This window comes from Dendrobates tinctorius, unplaced genomic scaffold (genome assembly GCF_039654945.1).
Source record: "Dendrobates tinctorius isolate UK_male_01 unplaced genomic scaffold, ASM3965494v1 ptg000030l, whole genome shotgun sequence".
Taxonomy (NCBI): Eukaryota; Metazoa; Chordata; class Amphibia; order Anura; family Dendrobatidae; genus Dendrobates; species Dendrobates tinctorius.
In genome coordinates, this window is record NW_027361698.1 from 63,986,396 (window position 1) to 64,001,945 (window position 15,550).

The 15,550-nt window shown below is 42.7% G+C and overlaps 1 protein-coding gene across 2 annotated transcripts in view; it reads right to left on the bottom strand.

Annotated features, from left to right (window-relative positions):
• The window catches only part of MAML3 (mastermind like transcriptional coactivator 3), a 388,165-nt gene that overhangs the window by 325,859 nt on the left and 46,756 nt on the right, over nt 1-15,550 (bottom strand). The gene's annotated exons all lie outside the window — the stretch shown is intronic.

Consider the following 15,550-nt stretch of genomic DNA (forward strand, 5'->3'; position numbering starts at 1 on the left):
CTGAATTTGAAGGTTTTTGTTTGTCCACCCGTCTCTTGATGATTGACCACAAGTTCTCAATAGGATTAAGATCTGGGGAGTTTCCAGGCCATGGTCCCAAAATCTCTATGTTTTGTTCCCTGAGCCATTTAGTTATCACCTTTGCTTTATGGCAAGGTGCTCCATCATGTTGAAAAAGGCATTGTTGATCACCAAACTGCTCTTGGACGGTTGGGAGAAGTTGCTCTTGGAGGACATTCTGGTACCATTCTTTATTCATGGCTGTGTTTTTAGGCAAGACTGAGAGAGAGCCCATTCCCTTGGCTGAGAAGCCACCCCACACATGAATGGTTTCAGGATGCTTGACAGTTGGCATGAGACAAGACTGGTGGTAGCGCTCACCTGGTCTTCTCCGAATAAGCCGTTTTCCAGATGTCCCAAACAATCGAAAAGGGGATTCATCAGAGAAAATGACTTTACCCCAGTCCTCAGCAGTCCACTCCCTGTACCTCTTGCAGAATATCAGTCTGTCCATGATGTTTTTTCTGGAGAGAAGTGGCTTCTTTGCTGCCCTCCTTGAGACCAGGCCTTGCTCCAAGAGTCTCCGCCTCACAGTGCGTGCAGATGCACTCACACCTGCCTGCTGCCATTCCTGAGCAAGCTCTGCACTGCTGGTAGCCCGATCCCGCAGCTGAAACACTTTTAAGAGACGGTCCTGGCGCTTGTTGGCCTTTCTTGAGCGCCCTGGAGTCTTTTTGGCAACAAGGGAACCTCTCCTTGAAGTTCTTGATGATGCGATAGATTGTTGACTGAGGTGCAATCTTTCTAGCTGCGATACTCTTCCCTGTTAGGCCATTTTTGTGCAGTGCAATGATGACTGCACGTGTTTCTTTAGAGATAACCATGGTTAACAGAAGAGAAACAATGATGCCAAGCACCAGCCTCCTGTTGAAGTGTCCAGTGGTGTCATTCTTACTTAATCATGACAGATTGATCTCCAGCCCTGTCCTCATCAACACCCACACCTGTGTTAATGGAGCAATCACTGAAACGATGTTAGCTGGTCCTTTTAAGGCAGGGCTGAAATGATGTTGAAATGTGTTTTGGGGGATAAAGTTCATTTTCTAGGCAAATATTGACTTTGCAAGTAATTGCTGTTAAGCTGATCACTCTTTATAACATTCTCTAGTATATGCAAATTGCCATTAGAAAAAATGAAGCAGTAGACTTTGTAAAAATTAATATTTGTGTCATTCTCAAAACTTTTGGCCATGACTGTATGTATCCTATGTATGTATGTATCCTACGTATGTATGTATCCTATATACTGTATGTATCCTATGTATGTATCCTATGTATGTATGTATCCTATGTACTGTATGTATACTATGTATGTATGTATCCTATGTATGTATGTATCCTACGTACATATGTATCCTATGTATGTATCCTATGTATGTATGTATCCTACGTATATATGTATCCTATGTATGTATCCTATGTATGTATGTATCCTATGTACTGTATGTATCCTGTGTATGTATGTATCCTATGTATGTATATATCCCATGTATGTATCCTATGTATGTATCCTACGTATGTATGTATCCTATGTATGTATGTATCCTACGTATGTATGTATCCTACGTATGTATGTATCCTATGTATGTATGTATCCTATATACTGTATGTATGTTTCCATTTGAGCCAGAAATCTAGCACAGTTTGAATAGTAAATCTGCCCACATGTTGTTTAATATAAAATTAATTTTAGGATATAACCTCTTACGAAATATCAACATCTTTTCTTAGAACTCTGTGCCTTGATTATTCCTTATTCCTCTTGAATAATTACAAATATATTGACAAGTAGTCACGATCTCCACTCTGTTCCTGTCTGATATGTAGGTTTGTATAGGGGTTGTGCTGGGTTTGTGCTGCATCATCTGTGTTCACTTTCCTTGATGAGTCTTCTACTTAAGCATGCTAGCTCTTTCACTCTGTGTCAATCGTACACTTGCTGTTGCCTATGTAAGGGTGTGTGCACACGCTGCGGATTCTGCTGCGGTTTACAGTACCATTATTCCCTATGGGAAATGGAAACCGCAGTGCAGATGCTGCAGAATTTTCCACGTGGATTTTCTCCTCCATTGTGGAGATGGTAAAACTGCAGGGCAAAACCGCAGGATAATCCGCAGATAAACCGCAGGTCTTTTGACCTGCGAATTTATCTGTGGATTTTGAAAATCCATGCGGATCAATCCGCAGCAGATTCCACAGTGTGTGCACACACCCTAAGTCTGCTCACTCTGTGCTCTGCGCCTGACCCTGCCTAACTTCATTCCCTTCCTTGACTTAAGGGCCTGTCACACTAAGCGGTATCGCTAGCAATATCGCTATAACATCACTGGTTTTTGTGACGCAGCAGCGATATTGCTAGCGATATCGCTATGCCTGATACTTACCTCCGACCGCTCCCCCGCTGGTTATCGCTGATCACGCGAGAACGTCCTGGACCGTTTCTTGTCGTCGGCTTCCTGCTGTGGAGACGAGCGACGCGTGGACGCGGGCGGGAGGACGTCAGGATTGCCTCGTCTGACAGGTAAGTAGCGACCCCCGACCCCTGCGATGTCGCTGGTGAGAACTGCCTGTGTGGCAGCTTACTAGCGACCACTTAGCGATAAACCAGCGATCCTGACCGCGTCATATCGCTGGTCGGGATCGCTGCTGCATCGCTAAGTGTGACAGACTCTTTGCTTATGACCTGACTTCTCTTTTGCCTGCTCCCTGTAAACTATATTGCCTTACTGGTTTTCCTGACCCCGGCTCGTGAATTGGATTTCGTCTCTGACTACCCCTTGTTGTACTGCATCATTTCCTGGGCCTGACTTCAGATCGTTTCACCTCCCTTTACTTATCCAGTAAGTAGTATTACATTACTATAGTGGCTCGCGTCACACAAGTAGGTTTTGCCATTCCTTTTGATTCATTGGACAATGTCAGATGATTTAAGGATACATCCCTAATTTTTTCATAAATTCCTAGTAGGAATAACAGAAGAACAGAACAATGCAGAGGTCTAAGTAAATATGTTACAAAAATGGTATTTTATAGAGAATACCGCTATTTACTAAAACAGACATGTGAGTACAGCTGGCTGGTCCTCTTTAATCCTTGTAACCTGTTGAAATCCTCGCCAGTGCTCCAGAAGTGCTATATTACTGACCGAGTTCCCCTTCGAAGCTTCACATCTTGAGTTAAGCTCTATGCTCGGTGGCTGTACTTACTGCTATCTAACCTATAAAACCTGTGACTTACCACACTAATGACCATTATCTACCATCTTTAGAAAGCCCTTTAGAAAATAGCCTGGATGTAATCTCTCTCTACCCAGGTATATAAGTAATGCAGCAAGTCAGAAAACGCAAGATCTCAAGAGACCTCTTCTAAATTCAGTGAGTCTCAATGTAACATCTCAAAGAAGTGACTAGAAATGGAGTTAGCCGGAGAAACTGTGCAAAGAGAACCAATGGAATTGTGACAATGTAAGAATTGTTAAAAAAATATAGTTTTCCTTGTGACTAACATTTTTGTAAATAAATATTAACCTATCTTAACAAATATTCCAGTTGAGCAATACAATTTGCAGGACCCTGGTCCGGCATCCACGTTGGTACTGCTTCACAGTCGGACCAAGGCAGTGTGAACTTCCTCAGCTGGCACTTAAAAGTCAGCATCTTGGGTGCCTCTTTGATTACTAGTCCGTGATGTTGTATGAGGTTTAGTGATTAGGCGTCAGGTGTCATCATGGCATCGCAGGGCATTCCAGTACCGGCCAAGGAAGATCACACTGCCCGGGCTCAGCTGTCATGGAGTACTGCCCCGAATGCTGGACCAGGATCCTACAAATATTTTTATTGTACACTAATAAATATAAACTTGGAATGGAGTAAAAATCACAAATTAATAAAGATGAGCTATTCGATTCGCAATGACCTTGTCTGATATCCAGTCTGGTCCTCCGTGGCCGCTGGCATGCACTTCTGTGCCTCTCCTAGGCCTAATTAGCATCCTGGGCTCGTCTGGCGCAAACTAGGCCCTGCAGCACCATGACCAGGCCTCATGTGTGTCGAAGGCCGGAACCACCCAGTATGTTGAGATGAGGAAGTCAAATGCATAATGAAAGATAGGCCGGCATGGAGAAGCAAACTACATGCCTGACCAGGGCGGCATGAATCGAATTGCTGAGTGACACCTGTAGGTGCTGTATTGGCAGCCATATTGGTTGTCACTAAGCTTTCCTCTGAAACAGATACATCACAGCAGAACTCCACAGCCGTGTTGTTAAGCTCCATAATATAGCACCCAGAGGAAAGGACGGGGCCATAGAGGACCGTCTAACTCCAGAACGCAGATAGTCAGAGCCAAAGGAGGAACCAGCAGACATTTTACTTTCTGTTTTGAGAAAAGGAATGTTACTCAACAACAGTGCAAAACAAGAAAGTATTTACAACGCTGCAAAACCCTATATGTGGAATTTACTGTAATTACTACGTATTTAAAGAGAGTCTGTCACCCTGAAAACGTATTTTACACTAACTGTGCAGTGATATAGGGGACATAGCCATTAAAATCATACTGGCACATTATACTAGTACAGCGCATGGGAAAATTAATTTTAATTTAAAAGCAAAAGAGGGGGCATGGTGTACCCTTGGCATAGCTAGTGGCATCGTACTCCATTACGCCCTTTCTTGAGAGACCTGTACTCAGCAGAATGGGGAGTCTGTAAAAGGCCTAGTGTATTGGTAAACTGTAGCAAACTCCCCAGTAATCAGAGGGATGGCCTCTTGGAAACCTTCCCTAATGACAGCTGATGAAGGTCCAGCTCCTGGAACCCCTGGAGATCAGCTGCCATGTAGGACAGCACCAGGTGGCCATACAGCACATTCAAAAGAAGAAGCAACCAGTCTGGGTCCTTCAGAAGCAGCAGCTCCCAGCTCTTACCAAAGGGGTGTTAGGAAGATGACACTCCTATAATCTTCTTATATTCTAATAGTCATTTTTTATTATTTTCTGTTTGAAAATTTTAGATAGCTAAAAAATATCTAAAAATGTGATAATGATTATCAGCAAAATATCAACATTTTCAATATATCTCATCAAAAACCTCAACATGTGGCAGATGGCAAACAACATGCAGTGAAGAGCAGTGACGCTAACTACTAATAATGGAAATAAAAACAATAACAGCAGAGTAAACACCTGATTTCACAGTAGCTGCTGGTAATTTTTCCTCTCCCTCTTCCTGGGCCCTCAAACATATCTTCACTTAGCACCAGTTTGATGTATAAGATCTGACAAGCCAGGCAGTAATAGGCCACCTGCATCACAGTCGCCATGACAACACTGAAAGACAATCCATGATCTCCTGCCCTGGTCACACGTTTCACCACGGCTTATCTGGCCAAAGCCACAGCTTCTAATGGAGGAAAGTAATTACAATCTTCCACTTGCTGTCAAAATTTCTACATCAAATAATAGGCCTCCAGAAATATTTAATTCCCATTGCATAGGGACTTTGCAGGCATAAGAAAAGTAAAATACACAAAGACGTACATTTATATACTAGGAGAATACTTGTTTATAAGTGATCAGTGCCAATGCATCCCTCTAAGGCCTGTTTCAGACATCAGTTTTTTTCGTCAGTTAAAATCCGCTAAAATGGCGGACAAAGGATCCGTTCCTGTACTGACCACAACGTTTGGCACCGGACCGTTGTTTTAACGGATCCGGCGAAGGAAGAATTTTAAAGGAACCGCTGCCCGGGGAGGAGAGAGAAGAGAGAGAGAGAGAGAAGAGAGAGAGAATCTTTTTCAGATGCCAGAACTGAGTTTAGGGTTAACTTTCCGACACAGGCATTTCTCCCGGGCATGCGCAATAGAAAATGCGGATCCGGCCGTGAAAAACATTTCATTGTCCGTCCTGTCAGCTCAGCGGACGGCGAAATCTTGGCGGATCCGTAAAAAAACGGATCACCATTCGTCAAGATCCGCCGTTAATACAAGTCAATGGGGAAAAAAAACGATCCGCCAAATGGCGGATCCTTTTTTTGCAAAACGGCGGATTTTGACTGATGGGGAAAAACGGATGTGTGAAACAGGCCTAAGACATCAATAGTGAGGGCAGGAAATACTGATTTATCAAAGATATACAGATATAAACACACACGCACACTAGCACACACATACGCACAACCACACCCTCGCACACCCACACGCGCACAAGTGCACACCCACGCACACATGCTCACACACACACGTTGGATGATTTGAAGATCCAGCCAATCAGCAAAACATGTAGGGGCGAGCAACCACTACATTTTATATAACATAGATATATATGTATTGAAAATACATCTCAAAAAAACATATTATCAAATTCATGGCAGATATTCAAACAAAGGATTTCCACAAAGCAAACGCCGAAACACCAAATCCAGTTACAATAGTACTGGACACATGGATAAGTTTGGGTACTTACTAATAATCAAGGAAAGTTCCATAGCAAAAATGTCACTTATTAATACCAAATTGGCTTAGTAAGAACTATAAAGATGATACTGTAGTTATACATCTTACCCATAGTAGGACTGAAGGTCACAACCTTGTAATTGCCCACCCCAATGTGCGTTTCGCAGGCACTCACTTCCTCACAGGGCAACTTCTCAAAGGACCGTGCAGTACTACATGTTCTGTACCAGATCTATGTCAGTATGAGCTGCTGCTTGGACACAGACAGTATACAGTAGTGTATACTGTACGGTACACTAAATTACCTCCTGCTTTAATTTAGAAAGTAATTTACCATCTTCTAGCAGCTTTTTCTGACAGCTATATTTAAGGACTTGCTTTACCTTGATCAGGGATATACACTCACTGGCCACTTTATTAGGTACACCATGCTAGTAAGGGGTTGGACCCCCTTTTGCCTTCAGAACTGCCTCAATTCTTCGTGGCAGAGATTCAACAAGGTGCTGGAAGCATTCCTCAGAGATTTTGGACCATATTGACATGATGGCATCACACAGTTGGCGCAGATTTGTCGGCTGCACATCCCTGATGCGAATCTCCCGTTCCACCACATCCCAAAGATGCTCTATTGGATTGAGATCTGGTGACTGAGGAGGCCATTTGAGTACAGTAAACTCATTGTCATGTTCAAGAAACCAATCTGAGATGATTCGAGCTTTATGACATGGCGCATTATCCTGCTGAAAGTAGCCATCAGATGTTGGGTACATTGTGGTCATAAAGGGATGGACATGGTCAGCAACAATACTCAGGTAGGCTGTGGCGTTGCAACGATGCTCAATTGGTACCAAGGGGCCCAAAGAGTGCCCAGAAAAAATTCCCCACACCATGACACCACCACCACCAGCCTGAACCGTTGATACAAGGCAGGATGGATCCATGCTTTCATGTTGTTTACGCCAAATTCTGACCCTACCATCCGAATGTCGCAGCAGAAATCGAGACTCATCAGACCAGGCAACGTTTTTCCAATCTTCTACTGTCCAATTTCGATGAGCTTGTGCAAATTGTAGCCTCAGTTTCCTGTTCTTAGCTGAGAGGAGTGGTACCCAGTGTGGTCTTCTGCTGCTGTAGCCCATCTGCCTCAAAGTTCGACGCACTGTGCGTTCAGAGATGCTCTTCTGCCTACCTTGGTTGTAACGGGTGGCAATTTGAGTCACTGTTGCCTTTCTATCAGCTCGAACCAGTCTGCCCATTCTCCTCTGACCTCTGGCATCAACATGGCATTTCCGGCCACAGAACTGCCGCTCACTGGATTTTTTTTCTTTTTCGGACCATTCTCTGTAAACCCTAGAGATGGTTGTGCGTGAAAATCCCAGTAGATCAGCAGTTTCTGAAATTCTCAGACCAGCCCTTCTGGCACCAACAATCATGCCACGTTCAAAGGCACTCAAATCACCTTTCTTCCCCATACTGATGCTCGGTTTGAACTGCAGGAGATTGTCTTGACCATGTCTACATGCCTAAATGCACTGAGTTGCCGCCATGTGATTGGCTGATTAGAAATTAAGTCTTAACACACAGTTGGACAGGTGTACCTAATAAAGTGGCCAGTGAGTGTACATTCTCATTATCTGACTTATGAGTCATAGGTGATTTTTATACTTTGGAACTCTTCTATGTAGACACACAAAGGAACATTCTGGCTATGATCAGCACCTGGGGAATACTTGTAGCCTACTGCATATTATGCTATGACGGAGTTCCATGTATACATTGAACCCAGTAAACTCCTATGCTTCTATTGACATCTGAAGGTAGCTGGCAGGTAGAGAGCATACACACTGCAGTACAGTCTCTTGTGAATGCATTGTAAACGACACGTAATTATGTTAACTTTTTTATTTGACATTCAAAGATTAAACTTTTGGATCCCTAATTTTCACACGTAAAAGGGGTTGTTCACGACTTTGATCCTAACTTTAGGAAAACTGGCGCCTCCAGTTCCGGCGAAGGCCAGATGTAACAGAGCACAGCTCTCTACACTGATTAGTGGCCAATGCTGAGAACTGCACCCTAGATTTTATTCATCGAGCTGATATTAATAACCAATCTTAAGAATAGATCACCAATATTAGAGTAGAGGACAATCCCTTTAAGAGCCAAAGGTAAGCGAGTTTCTGTTTATTTAGCCTGGAACAATATGTTTTAGTTTTATGCTTTTCTTTAAAAATGTTCACCCTATAGTTCTACTAGCTCAGGTGCCCTGGATCTCCTGGTCGTCACTCCAGTCCAGGGTTCCTGCACCTCCGATACTATGTTTGACAGCATTTCCATAAACAGAAAGGGGGTTCAGCTTAACTAATAAAATCACCTTCATCAGCAGATCACCTTCCTTCAATTCACAGGTCATGCGCTGACACAGGAATAATGTGAAGAGCACCAAACTAAGAGTACAATGGCCCTGATCTGGGATGGGTTTACCGACCAAACATATGGGGCTCCTGAGCTAATAGAACTATGTTATATACCAATTTAGCCATAATGGTTTTAAGCTATGATTTCTACTGACAATGCTCGTCCCAGAACATATTCATATTGTAACTTAAGGGATCACTGTAGAACAGTACCATAAAAGAACAAACAATCTGACGTGGGCAAATGGATGACCTAGTTGCACTGTGTAATTATTTGCGCCTGCAGTATATTATGTAACCCCATATTATACCCTCACACCTTCCGTTCTCCAAAAAAAAGAAAGCCTCTGTAATTCTATTGGGAAAAGATGAAGAAATTACCATATACCACATATTGTTTTCAATAGTCATCTACGAAGTGCCGTTATGGTGACCAGTCATGGTCTCCTTGGCTTTAGAATGCCCACTCTGTCTTGACTGACAATCCTAGTTGTGTGAAGTCAGCGCTAGCTGCTCTGAGAGGGATGTAAATGGTGTTGACCATTGTTCCCGCTGAGTTTTTCAAGGTGCAGATGCTTCAAGAAAATGCTGGTGGGTTTCTCCAGAGGTATCTTCTCCGGCTCCTTAGTCGCTTTTGTGATAGATATATTTTCATAAAGATACTTCTTTTAGCAGCTTCACGGTTTTTCAAGCATGAAGTGGTTAAAAGAAGGAACAAAAGATGGAACATACACACAGCAAGTGGTTTTTACTTTGCTGTGCATTATATTGATTCTTTGTAGTGTTTAAGAGCTTTTTCAGGAGATGTGTACTCATCCTATTATTGTGCCTATGATCCTTCAAGGCCAAATGTCTAGAATGTATCTGATACCTACTCACCGAGCAGAAGCTAGTCTTCAGCATAATATTTTTAAATTTTTTAGTTGAATCTGGCTTATAAAACATGCAGCAGCGCACATTTAGTTAACAAGTAGTGATGACCATTTCACTTATCAGACCTTTCCATATCACTGGAATAACTTGTTACATGGTCTTTTGAGAAAATGTTATCACTACATGATGACTGCACCCTAATTCCATTTTCAAGGTCAAGTCATTAAGGTGAGTGCAGAGGATGTGAGCAATACTTTGTTAGTTTCCAGCATCTAGCTTGACCTGATATTCATGTTCTTAGAGACATACTGACAATGATTGCTAGCTCTTCCCCATTGCAGACGAATCTTTCTCGGATTCTCCCATATGACCAAGACGGCAGATTCCAGCGCATGATGAATAAAATGTTGTAGAAATGAGTGTGCTCCAGTGCTTTATGTATTATTTCCTCAGACTGAACAATACCAATAGTAATGAGAGATCGCAGGTCACTCTGCCTACAGGGCAGGTTTGCACACTGCTTTCTGCCACCATCAACTTGCAGCAATCGACGTCCGTTTAGTCACAAGTAATGAAGTCAAAGGGTTTAGTGATTAAATGATCCTGTGAAAGTGAATGGCTTTGTTACACAATACTTGGCTTTCATCATCCAGCTTTTTTATCTGCTGGAGTTAGTAAGCAGCTTCATTAATATATTGTTATATTGTGAAAGGGAATCTGTCACCTATTTTTTGGCATATAACATGCGGCCACCGCCATCAGGGGCTTATCTACAGCATTCTGTAATGCTGTAGATAAGCCCCTGATGTAACCTGAAAGATAAGAAAAGCGAGTTAGATTATACTCACCGGGGAGGGGGCACCTCCCATCTTCTAGCGATGATGACGTCTTCTTCTTTGCTTCCAGTCGCGGCGCAGGCGCACTGCTCTGTCCTGTTGTGGGCAAAGCAGAGTACTGTAGTGCGCAGGCGCCGCACCTCTTTGACCTTTCCCTGCGCATGCGCACTGCAGTACTCTGCTCTGCCCTCAACAGGGGCCGCGACGGGAAGCAAAGAAGAAGACGTCATTGCTAGAAGATGAGACCCCCCGGACCGCGACACCCATCGGACCCGGACCGGACTGCCCCTGGGTGAGTATAATATAACTCGTTTTTATTATCTTTCAGGTTACATCGGGGGCTTATTTACAGCATTACAGAAAGCTGTAGATAAGCCCCTAATGGCGGTGGCTGCAGCATATCCAAAAAATAGGTGACAGATTCCCTTTAAGTATACATTTGAGAAGATTTGAAATATAAGTTGCTGTCTATGTAGTCTAGGCAGCTACCATGGAATTCCAACCTAATTGTATCTAGATTAGGAAAACGCAAAGGGTTTATCCACTACCAGGACAACCCCTTCTTGATCAAAATGTTTGGCCCTGATAAAATACTAAAGCTTATACTCACCTCCCCTGCCGGCGGTGTTCTCGTGATGTCAACAATCATTCTCCCCGGGTGTTGTGACACATGATGCCGGAGCCCAATCAGCGCTGACGTCATTGTCTCCGCCTTCAGACAAATCGAACATGAAGAGAAAGTTCGGGCTGCAGCTGATCTCTGATTTCCTCTCTATGTTCGATTTGTCTGAAGGCGGGGACAGTGACAGCAGTGCTAATTGGGCGCCAGCGTCACAACAACCGCACAGGACCCCTGGTAGAACTAGTGCCGGCACCATGGGAACGGCGATGGCATGGGAGGTGAGTATAGGCTTTATTATTTTATCACGGCTAAGTGAGTGGTATGAGAAGAGGTTGTCTAAGTAACGGACAATTTCTTTAAAGGGGCTTTCTACTGTTAGAGAGGTGGATCTCAAACAATTCCTGTATTGTAAAATCCTAAAGACGGACAGTACTCATGCTCCAGAGCCGCTAATCTGCAATTCTTTTTACATTTTATGAAGGTTTCTTTAATGATAAACTGGGCACCTGGTGTCACATTACTCGGACCTTCCAGTAATTAAACGTAATGGAAACCCACCAGTTTTAAAGTCAACTGTAGTGCCATGGAGGTAGAAAAAGTACATTACACAGTTCCTATAGAAATGAGCTGTTGATGTAATACCACGACCTGACAGGTTCTTCATAGACAGAGAATATTCATAGCGATACTCTGGGGAAGGCCAATTTCACATGTCCAACATTCATGTTCCAAGCACAGACCACGATATCCAAACCGGCTGCGGGTCTACGGACCCAAACAGTCATATACACACACGGTCAAAAATTTTGGTTCCCCTTGTTTAATGACAGAAAAACCCAGAATGGTCACAGAAATAACTTGAATCTGACAAAAGTAATATTAATTAAAAAATCTACGAAAAATAACAAATGAAAGTCAGACATTGCTTTTCAACCATGCTTCCGCAGAATTGTAAAACTCATGAAATAGGCCTGGACAGAAATGATGGTACCCTTAACTTAATATTTTGTTGCACAACCTTTCGAGGCAATCACTCTAATTAAACGATTCCTGTAACTGTCAATGAGACTTCTGCACCTCTCGACAGGTATTTTGGCCCACTCCTCAAGAGCAAACTGCTCCAGTTGTCTTGTGTTTGAAGGTTGCCTTTTCCAGACGGCATGTTTCAGCTCTTTCCAAAGATGCTCAATAGGATTTAGGTCAGGGCTCATAGAAGGCCACTTCCGAACAGTCCAATTTTTCCTCTTAGGCCGGGTTCTCACTGCGCTATAGCAGTCCGTTAACGCTGCCATACACCACCATTATGTGGCGAATAGCAATGTATGCTGTAAAGAGGCATACGTTCTCGATGTGCCGTTAAGCACTGACGGAGCCTCGGACGCGGCCTGCAGCGTCTGAGGCTCTGTCACAGCTAGCGCTGATGAATCATCAGCGCTAGCGGTATAGCATAACGCATATCGCGTTATGCTATAACGTTAACGCAGCCCGTCAACACTATGCATTTATAGGGCTGGTTAATGCTATGTGAACCTGGCCTTAGCCATTCTTGGGTGTGTATATTCCTAGAAGGCTCTAAATGTCAGATGCGTGAAATGTTTATGAAAAGAGATATGATAAAGCATACCTTTTAGTGTCAACAAAATTAAAATACTACCCACATGGGGTTTATGTATATTTGTTAATAAAATAGTAATTTCCCATAATCAGTCCCCTAGATGAAGCCATAATCATTTGGAGAAACGCGCGTGGGGGCTAAGCTCACATACATGAGAACTGAGGGACAGTGCTAGGGAAGCTCATAGTAATTAATACTAGTAGGAAAGACGGAGCAATCACTGTGTGGATAAGATCTGTCAGCAGCGCACAGGGTTAGCAGGAACGGAGCACTCGCTCTTAGTTTGTTATGTGAATCGCTCGGTGTCCCCCACTACTGTGTGGGGTGCTGACGACAGACAGGAGAAAGATGCTTGATAGCTGTATACACCTCTGACATTGGTCGGCTTGCATTTTCATAGAAATGAATAGTGAACAATGTATTATCAATGTAGACACGATAGGATAGGTTGTATACCAGTGGCAATACTAGACAGTACTGTCATACTGACCTAAATATTCAACACCCCTAATGAAAATTTATGGAAATTTGAGGATTATATCAAATGATGGCTATACATGGATTTCAGGATGATGATCATCTACTAAAAATAAATAGACTATCTCATGCTTCTGACTCATGTGCTACTACTATTATAATAACAAATAAGTAATGGCAATGGGTAGTATTTCTATTTTCCTACTGTTATTTCACTTGAGTCCTATTATTCTTTGTTGGTGTACAGTTCATGTGAAATTTCCATATAAATAATAATAAAAAAAAGATAATTTCACAAATTGTCTAGAAAACATCGAATCGACCCTGAACCTGTCATTATTAAATCAGAGTTTAATACTATGGTATTTATGAGTCATACATGTTTACAACATTTTGCATTTCAGTTTATAAAGTTTCATTCCATGTATTCACTTAAACAATTAGCATTTTTTACTTGAAGATGTCATTCTGAAAGGAATCTGTCAGCAGGTTTTTGCTATTTAATCTCATAATATTATGATATAGGTCAGAGAGCCTGATGCCAGCGATTTGTCACTTATTAGGCTGTGTTGTAGTCTCAATTCAATCAGTGTTTTATCAGCATAAAATTATCACTACAAGACTAGGTCTCAAGTGCAAGTCAGTCCAACTAATCTGTGTAACCCCGCCCCCATCACTGATTAGCACCTGGCTGACAATGTGCATTGTATACAGGAAACTGCCAATCAGTGTTGGGGGTGGGGTTATATATTGCTCAGCATTCTGACTACTGCTACATCTACAGTACAACAAAAAACAGATGCTATAAAAGCTGAATCAAGCAGTCCAGTAAGTCATACATCCCTGGAATCATACTCTCGGCCCCTATATCATGCTGGTCTTGCATTACATGTCAAAAACCTGATGATAGATTCCCTTTAAGACAATGTTCACATCAGCTTTGTGGTTAATGTTAATAATAAAAGCAGTGAAGCAGTGCCAGACAACATAAAATTGAGTCAGTCAGGTTCTGCCGTGTGTCCGTCGTCTTGATGGGGAAACAGCCCTGATTGCACCGCTATACATTATGTCAAATCTGAAAGACTTTCAAATGCAAATAGCCTTAAAGAGTTGTCCCACGAACAATGTACATTTCTAGCAAAATATCTTGGAATGAAAAGAGGTTCCACAATTGGACGCATTTAGAAAAACTGTCCCTGTACGGTCAGACACAACCATTACACAGTACACAGCAGGGGCACATTTATCTCAGATTATCTCAGCACAGGAACATTTTTTTAACACATCCAATTGTGGAACTTATTATTATTATTATTCCAAGACCTATTTATGTAAAATGTACTTTGCATATGAGACAAATCTGTCAGCAAGTTTTATTTATATGCACATGTACCTCATTCAAAGACGTCCAGCAATACCTCTCTATGGCCAGTCCATGTTACTGAGAAATCAGATTTTATATTGATATGCAAAAGAAGCCGTAACTCTGAAGCCTCTGTCACTCCAGCTCTATTCCCCAGCGAGTGCGGCCTCTTCCTGCTTGACTGACGGTTCCTTTGCCTGAATCGCATAGAATAGATGCTGTCAGTCAAATAGGTGGTGCTGGGCAATAAAGCTGGAGTGACAGATGCATCAGATCTACAAATAGATCTGATAGATCCCTTTTATTATAAGGATGATTGTGGTGCATGGTTGACATATAAATGATAATGTGCTCATAGCCATTAAAGGTCAATCCTAAGCTATGGTGTCTGGTACCGTCTAGTACATGGATCGTGACACTTTGTGTCCAAGGTCAGGTAATAAGGTCAGGAGAAGTGACAGAAAAAACCAAGAGCAAGGATGTGATCACCAAAACACTGGCTTGTGCAGAGGGATAGAGTCCTGAAAAGCACGACTATACAGTGACTCCATACTACGGTACTGTGTGCCTTTCCAGAATGGAAACCAAAGCAGATATTTCACTTAATATCAGAAAGTAATAGTGACATATCAGGGTGTAAGCGTGTCACAACACCAGTGCTTGGGTCTGAATATACCATACATATTTCTACAGCATCCTAAAGGTACTGTCACACTTAGCGATGCACCAGCGATCCCGACCAGCGATGTGACGCGGTCAGTATCGCTGGTACATTGCTAAGTGGTCGCTAGTGAGCTGCCACACAGGCAGATCTCACCAGTGACATCGCAGGGGT